Here is a 9462-nt window from a genome sequence, read left to right as displayed (position 1 = left end):
TCAATGCTAACGAGCCGGCATGCCTTGCCAAGCGGTTGACCCACTTCCCAAAAGGAGGTCCCAAAGGACTAACACACATACACACATGCGCGCGCACACACATACACACACAAAACCACAAAGTAGTGGGCATGTCCATCAGGTCACATGATCACATCTCTCAGCCTCATCTTGAATCTTAGGGTTGAAGGACTAGTTTTGCTAAGGAAGCTGACTGAGGTGGCTTCAATGTTTCCTTTATTATCTCCCTTTGCAGAGAAAACACTGGAGCTTCTCTGAAAAGAAAGGACATAATTCCATCCCATAATTCACAGTGACACTGTCCTTTTCATTTCCTTTTGATGCAGACCATGTAAATGTGAACTATTAGTGCATTTTCCATTTCATTGCAAAACCCACTGATTTGTTTTGAAAGTTAGACTGTTAAACACTCACATTACGCTGCTGTGATAAAATCCTCTGTGATTGCAAGAAAAACATACGTTTATATATGAACAGTTCCTTTAATCAAGATTAAGAGCTATATTTGCATGATTAAAGTTCACTCCATCCATCCATCCATTATCTGCTGCTTGTCCATGTCTGGGTCATGGGAGGAGCAGTCTCAGCAGAGAGACCCACACCTCTCTCTAACAACGAGGCATTCCCAAACCAGCTGAAAGGAATAATCTCTCCATCTTGTCCTGGTTCCATCCTGCAGCCTCCTCTCAGTTGGAAATGCCGAAAATACCTCACCTCGGAGGCATCATGGTCAGGAGACGAGGCTTTACTGTCATCTCCCTCTCTGAGAAGGACGCTCATTTCTGTTTTCAGGATTATCATGACTAAATTTTTACTTTGAAGGAGCCAGGACCTTACCTGGGACCTTAAATGGGAAAAAAAAACTGGGTAAGTATCAGTTAGGAGCACTTTCAAAATAAGAGTGTCTGCACCAGTAGAGCAAGACGGACATAGTAGTATCTGTATACTGCATGCAGTACACTACAGCAAAAAGTAAATGCCTGTGAGGCATACAAACCAATCAGCACTCAAAGGCATCAACATAACCAACTGTAAGTGAACTAACCACAGTTTAAATGCACTTCACAAAGTCTAATTTCAAGTGAAGCCATACTTCAATATATATAGTTTATAAGATTTAAAGCTAAAGCCAAAATACCACAGCAGAACCTTAAATCACCACAGTTTAAAAACGAGGCTCATCTCAAAGGCAAACCTCAGGACTGATTTACATTTTTTTAAAAACAACAACAGAAAGATAATGTCAGCATATTTATTCACATATGTAAAACACTTCAACTACAACAAATTCATTACATGAAAAATTCATGAAATTCATTGAATATGCATTCTAATATTATAATGACAATAAAAAGAAGCGCTGCTGTTTCCTAACTCAAACTGAGGTCTTTATCATGTCTTAAAATGATCACAGTGAAACTCCACTGAAGCTCCAAACATTTGGCTTTTGACACTTAAGCTTTAAAAAAGCCACATGGGGAAAGGAAGTGCAGTGCAGGTTTTTGCATTTGGTTCCTTGTTCTCCACGACACTGATTTGTCAGAATAAGATTTGTTGCCTCTTTTTCCAGGTGGGCTCACTGAGCGGAATAAACTCCGTCACCTTTTCTGCTCCTCGCTGTTAATCCAATTATCTGCAAAGTGTCCGGACCACCGCCTTCCTCACCTAAGAAAGAAGCCGCGAGCAGGAAGAAGCCGCGAGCAGGAAGACGCCGCTCTGTTTGCTCCAGTTTTGGTCCCACAGGAGACCACACACACACATGCACACACACACACATTTATCCATATGAAGTGATAATCAGCAACTGCAGACACATCAGGGTCGCTCATCAGCTCACAGCCCTCTGAACTCTTTGTTTTCTCCACTGGCCTCAGCATACATGTGTGTATGTGTGTCATATTCAAATAAAGCTTTATTGAGCCCTGAAAACGAACTCTAGTTCCTCTATTAAGAGGTCAGAAAACACACTGAGCATCTTGCTGGCGGACAAAGAGTCACAGTTTTTACCTTTTAAGTCTCTTATCCAGCATGTTTGACCGGGTATCAGCCCAAAGATTCAGAACCTGCTGCCACCATGAGTCAGCTTCAGATGAAGAAGAGGAAATGGATGCATGTTCTTTGCTTTTCTTTCTGAAAACTATTCATCCACTCCATTTTTCATTTATCAGGTGTATCACTAGAAACCTGAGGAAAGGCTCTGTCAAATTTAATTTGTTTGGATGAACAGTTCTCACATTTTGGCTAAAATTTGCTTGGCTTTCACAACAACATCACAAATGTGGCCTCATTAGTAGGTGCGCTCAACAAAATCTGCATTAATACTCTGATTATACATTCAGCCTTGTTGCCTTTGGACTCCTTTATTGTCTTTATCTCGCAGTCTGTGGGGGTTTGTTGGAGTTGTATGTTGGTGCAACGCCTCTGCCCTCATCTTAGTCTCTGACAACCTCATTTACAAAGCGAGGATCTTCTTGGTCCACTTGGGGGTTCACAGTGACATCAAATTCCAGGATAAATGCTCTGAGGGATCTCCTGCTCTTTTACAGTCACACTGAACACAGTGACATGTTAAATATTCCCTCATAAACATGGAGCTATAAGGAGGAGACCTGCTATAAATGTCTTGTGAATTGCATCTGGGTTTCTCCTCATTTACTGTAAATGTAAGCTGGGGAACATAGATTGATCGGGTGTGTAGAAACCATGACACACAGTGGCCTTCCGTTCAGGGGCATTCCCTCCCACTGCATCATAACCAGTTTGAAGAGGCTCTGACAGACAGCAGGAGAGTCATTTTCGTCTTGGGCCTGTTTTTGGTCTGGATTTATTCACCTTTAGTCAGACCATGGTGCCATCATCAGCAGAACTATCAGCTTCTGTTTCTGACGTTGTCTTTGATAGCAAACAGGGTTTCTGTGTACCCCTAAAAAAGTATCTATTTTGACTTAAAAGGAGCTTTATGTTACCCAAGAAAACTGAACTACAGTGATCATTCTGCTGACTGTGTTTCCACGCAGCTCATACTTGTACTCCATATCGGCTAAAACTGACGAAATACGCCATCATGCAGTCTCTTTCATTTACTATTTACATTTTAATTTGATTTTTAAAGAGAGTTTTATGCTAATGGACAGAATCATTAATATGAATTATAATCAATCTCATTGAACTGAAGGAAAGTTATTTTTGTCTCTTGCTAAAATTTGGGGGTTTATTAAGAATTTCTCTTGCAATAAAACATGATGAACTTCATAAACTGTCTTCGGAAATTTTGATGTATCATATCAGTGATTACTAACTCCAAACCCCCAAAAACTTCCCAGCTGTTAGTAAAATAACCAAAGAACCTAAGTAAATTTGGTCCATAGAGATCAAATTGAGATGTGGAGCTCCCCACAGCTAAATCCCGGGACCTCAAGGCTTCTTTTTTTTTTTAAATTAAGTGTGGAGCCAGTTCTGCCTTTGCAGCTTTTGAGAACTGGACTAGATTTCAAAATTTGAGAACTGAGTATTCAGTGAGAAAATGGATAAAAGTACTCAGCCACCAACATATTACTGCTCTGCCATGGAAAACCATGCCTGGCACACAGTTATTGTGTTAAAGTTAATGCCAGAGAAGGTTTCACACACTATGTCCCTCTGCACTTGGTGGCCCCACTTTAAATTTTGTGGTTCTTAAATTCTTCCAATTTGTAATAACACCACCAAGAGTTTACCTTGGAATATCTGGGAGGGAATAAATTTCATAAACTGACTTGTTGGAACAGAGGCATCCTAAGGTCCCACACTCAAATTCAGTGAGGTCTTTAAAACAACCCATCCTTTCACAAATGTTGTAAAGGCAACATGGCCAGGTGTTTGAGTTTATATATCTGTGTCACCAACAGTGTTGGTCAAGTTACTTGAAAAAAGTAATCAGTAACTAATTACTGATTACTTCCCCCAAAAAGTAATCCCGTTACTTTACTGATTACTTATTTTCAAAAGTAATTAATTACTTAGTTACTTTTTAAAAACACGATTTATAACCTGAATAGGTGATAAAGCGATAGATCTTTCAGCCCAATTCTACTTTTTCTGCATAATCCATCATACAAAATGTAATCAAATGGAAAAGTCTCTTTTTAAAACTTTTATAGTTTTATTCATTTTAATCTTTTAACTTTATGCATCAAGCAAAAATTTTATTATATGCAACATTCTCTGACTGGAAGAAATTTGTTTAATATTTAAACCTATTTTCTGCACATTCCAGCACATAAAATATTTTTTTTGTGTGTTTACACTCGGTCTTTCAAATAGATGCAAGTAAAACACAGCAGAAAATAAATAAAATCAAAGACTAGCGGTCCTTTTGCTCTATTTTCACCTGTAAAGCAGGAGTAGGGTATAGGCGGAGATTTACCCTGGTGCAGGTGTGCCGCAGCGGTCAGTGGAAGGATACGGCAGTTTCTCTGTGAATTTCCCATTACGTGGTAGCGCACTCGGAGCTTGCTTGGAAGTTTAGGGGGTTTTTTCGCTGTAAAAAGATGTTTTCTTCCCACGCACAATGCTAATGGACGCTAATGTTTTTGTCACTTTTTATGGAATCAAACTTACAGTAAGGTCAGTACTTCCACACTTTAAACGCTGCACGCTCATACTCTCTCCCGTACTCGATATATGATCCACTGTTGATCTGCACACAGCTGTTGTCACGACCGTTGCACTTGCTTACGTCACTGTCATGAGACATTCTCGCAAAAAAATCACAGTTTTAGTAACGCAGTAACGCAGCGTTCCTACGGGAAGGTAAAGGTAATCTAATTACCGTTTTTGCAATAGTAATCCCTTACTTTACTCGTTACTTGAAAAAAGTAATCGGATTACAGTAACGCGTTACTTGTAACGCGTTACTGCCCATCTCTGGTCACCAAATACACCTGAATTCAGAGTTTGAGGCCAATACCTTTGTCCATAAAGTGTAATTATGGTATGGAATCAATGAAACCAGTTCTAGAATGGGCACTGGCACCACATTAAAGATTTTATATTTACATGATTTTATATCATTGGAGCTCCAGTTTATTTCTTAGGTCACCACATGTCAAATATAATCAAAAATTTAAATAATTATTAAAATATTTCACTCAACAAAACCACAACCATAAATCTTGTGGCAGCACAGAGGAATAGTGGGTCATCAAGTTATATTTTAGTCTGAACAAAATTGGACAAACTGAATGCCTACAAATGTCCTGATAGACTCAAATTTCTTTGTAGTTGCACAACTCAAACAAAACGCACAAAAGAATAAGATTTAAGACCCACAGATTTATGAAATCTATTCTGTTTGTTACCAGCCTCAGTTACATTTCCTGGATCTCAGATAAAGATATGAATAAAGGCTGGCTGTGGGCTGTCAGGTCTTGTTTGTGCGCGTGAAGGCAGCTATGTGAGCAATGACTTGGGCTTCTGTTTTTAGTGAAGGCCATAAATGCACACGTTGTCAACTTAAAATCTCAAACCTTCCTCTGCCCACTGAGGTCTGTGATTAGCCCCCAGCTGCCCTGACCTTCGCTTGCTGGGACACCAATTACCTCAAATGCTCCACGCTGTAATTGAGGGGGCAACAGCTGCCTTTTAATGGCACCTTCACCTGTTTTCAGCAGGATTGGTTCTGCAGACTAGGTTCATCTGAAGCAAAGGGTACTTTCTAGCTTTTATGCTTTCTCCACACCAATGCTCGTGATTCTGAAAATTCAGTATTTTTCTCATTGGCACCAACTGGATAAAAAAGAGTTAGACTTATAAGGTTTACTACTATCTACTATATTATGTTCATCCTAAAGTTGTCATTTGACATAATTGCTTTTGGACTCCACATTTTGAAGAGCGCCATGCTGATTCGTCCATAAAGTGTACAGATGATCACAAAGACACATATCTCTCAATCACTCATATGTAAAATTCCTAGAACTCAACAAAACATGGCACCACAGTCTTTTTACACACAGCAATCCAAACTACTTATCGCAAAATTGCATAAAAAAAAGAGACCAACACCCCAAACATGATCCAGAGTTTTAATTCAGACTACAGTTAGCAGAAGTCTGGCAGAAACACAGCAGGATATTCAAAAGTGAATACTTTAAGCCAGATTATTGTAATTTTGTGAACTATGGAAAGAATTTAATAGCATTTTATGTCTGAGAATTAAAAGTCCATTCATAAGTCAAAGTGGCTTGCAAACAGTCATATCCAGGAAAAATGTAGTTTCACTATAACCTGACCAGTACTATAAAAGAAATACCAATTGTTGTGAATTGTGGAAGGACTGAGGTATAGATGCCAATTAATAAGATTGTCGGTCCTTCTGACACGTGACATAAAATTTATGCTTTTATGTGTTTTAAATTAAACTATGCAAGCTATGTTTATATCAGTCACCTTGAAGTAAGAGAATTAAATGCATCAAATAAAAACTGTTCTATATAGTGCTGAAATTTGAGATTGGAGACTTTTTTTTCTAAATACAAATAAAATTGTTGTTTTTAAACTAGCCATATAATGCTCATGACCTCTGTCATTAAATATTTACTTTTTTTTTTACATGGTAACATGTTTTTAAATGTTGGTTTTCAAATTTTTAAACCAGCTTTAATCTTATCATATCCATATCCTCTCAAAGCACCACTGTGATTCTGGAGCTGCCAACAGCATCTCTTCCTGGTTTGATGAGGAGTGGGATGGAGGAGGAGGAGGATCCGCCCCTGCAGGAGCTTCACCTGTCAGATCACCATATCTTTTAGAGGGAGGGTGGAAGAGAAGGAGTACTCCTCATCTAATTTCAACACCAAGCCCAGCTAATCCCCAGAGGGGAGCAACATTAGCACATTTACTGGGACAGTAACCTAAGTCGACAATAATAAAGATACAGTGGTTTACATTAAAGACATTATGGCTTAAAATACAAATATGTCTGTTGATGTTTAGTTGCAGCTACTGTGGGACAAATGTTGTTTTTAATACACTGGATTTGATATCTTCACATAAAAAAAAGAAAAAAAATCCTGCAACATGTTAATGTTTCTTTGACTGCTAGCATGATTACATTTACTGTTTATCAATATATTCAGCTTTTCCCTCCTCCATCAGCCAGCAGGTTAACAGCTCATATTTACACCCAATGAATACAAATCCCTAATTTCTGCATTATCGCACGTCCTATAATAGGCTACGGTGTAATTAAACTGAATTACATGTAGTCCAGATGTTGATGTCTCAGCAGCAGCAGTAGCAGCAGCAGCTCAGAGGAGTTTGTTAAAGCTCCAGATCTGTCCGATTAATCACTCATTACCCGATGCACTAAAGAGTCGTCAACGTAATTAGCGAATGATTAGCGAATGATCTGGAATTGCTGGAAATCTGACTTATTAGCGTAACATTAATTGCTTTGTTTCATAAAAGCCAGCTGGCTAATTGTTCTCTGCTCCCCCGAACGCTAATTGATCCAGAATTAAGGTGTGTGTGTGTGTGTGTGTGTGTGTGTGTGTGTGTTACTGTGTTTAAAGGACTATACTGTAAAAACACAAGTCATATGTATACAGAAAACACAAATTAAAGCATATATGCAGCAAGAAACACATACACCAAACTAATTCTTAATATATCCTGTACTGCTAAAATATAAATGAAGGATTTTTAGATTGTTTAAATTACAGAATATGCATTTAATAAATAACAGTAATATAGGTGCATTTTTTGAAGTCCATAAATTCTCAACAAGTTGTGAGAAATGTCTTTAACGCCTGAATTTACTCAAATTCTGTCCAGTCAGTTCAGTATTTCATTGATTATGATTTTATAGGAGAAACAACTAATTAAATCTAGTAGAGATTCTATTATTCCTATTCATATTACTGTTACTAAAGGTTAAGCTGTTATGGAGGCCTCGTCCTGCCTCCTGTCGTCAGCTCTGGCCTTGACCCCGCCTTCCTTCTCCTGCCTGCTTGATAAGGCGACCAATCGCCTCCCTGACCTTGCCACCTGCGACCATTACATGTCTCCGCCCCCCTGTCACTCAGGTGACACCCATGAGCACATCAAACACACTGACAGCATTCCTGTGTCATTTTTAACACACAAAATCGAGGTGCTGTGGCTTTGACCTTTGACCTTTCTGAGGATCATCTGGGGGACAAAACATTCATGTGATATTTGCTCATCTTACACAAAAAAAAATAAATCTCATTTTGTTTTGTTTCCTTAATGAACCTCACCAGCCCGATAACAGCTGGTCACTGTAATCATGGAAACAAAGAATTAACTTGATTATTTTCGCTTGCAGCATATGAGACTGGTTTAGTGTGATTGAATCTTACAAAAAGAAACATAATAGTTAGAAAAAACAAAGCTTCATCTATGCAACACACAATGAGACTAAGGAAATGTGGAGCCGTCAGTTTTCTTCATAACAATACTGAGCAGTTGTTAAAATGTGTTCTGAGAATAAAGGTCAATCAAGAATCCCAAAACTCAATTAAAGATGATTCCTGAGCTTTAACCACATGACTCCAAACAGCCGGCACAATAAAAACTAAATCTTATAAAACTCAAACTACAACAAAGATGACAGAAAAAACCTTTCTTTTTCTACTCATCATACAGCCACATGACTCCATCATGTTTCCTGTGCTTGAAGATTAAAGAGACTCGGACTCAGATTTGAAGTCTCACACCTGGAGACAGGAATCGGGGGTCTCACCGTGCGTGTCCCAATCCATCCCGCTTTGATTGGAGATGGCAGACGAGGCAGCGATCCAGAGGAGGCCCGAGTCTCTGCGCTGAATGATGATTATGTTTCAAGAGTTTCACGTGGTGAGCTAGAATTCATGTCCAGCCTTTAATAGCGCTCGTTTTCTGCCTTGTTCACTCCATTAGCGGCGAGCAGGGGACCCGAGTGCCGGGCCCGCCGCTAATTACGCCGTGAGGGATGATCGGCGAGGGCTCATTACCGGCAGTGCGGGCCGAAACATACTGTCTCTCTCCGGGCTAATGATGTTGGATCCACGGCGAAGGGAAGCTAGCGCTCACCGCTTCATCAAACATCCAGGGGTTAACGCGGCTGTTGACTTCTCTCTGTCTACCTCTGCAGCGTCTCTTCTCTGAATCCAAACCACCAACGCCACCTCATTAACAGGATATGTACACATTCAGACCATCAGTCACACGACTACAGAAGCTAAGGACACCACACAACCCAGCAACAGGTTAATCCAAGAAACAAAACCTCTAAAACCTCTGCTGCTTCTTTCGATTTGTTGAAAATGTGATTTTCTCAAGACAAAATGCAGTGCAGGCATGAATTTACAAAATATCTACAGTAGTACAACCTAATACAAAAAAGGCAAATTCATAGAGATACCCTTAAGAACTAACTGGTCCAAAGAACTCGCTCTC

This window comes from Perissodus microlepis, chromosome 23, assembly GCF_051167445.1.
Source record: "Perissodus microlepis isolate ML-2025 ecotype Zambia chromosome 23, ASM5116744v1, whole genome shotgun sequence".
NCBI lineage: Eukaryota > Metazoa > Chordata > Actinopteri > Cichliformes > Cichlidae > Perissodus > Perissodus microlepis.
The sequence above is the reverse complement of the archived record's forward strand: the minus strand, read 5'-3'. Positions refer to the sequence as shown.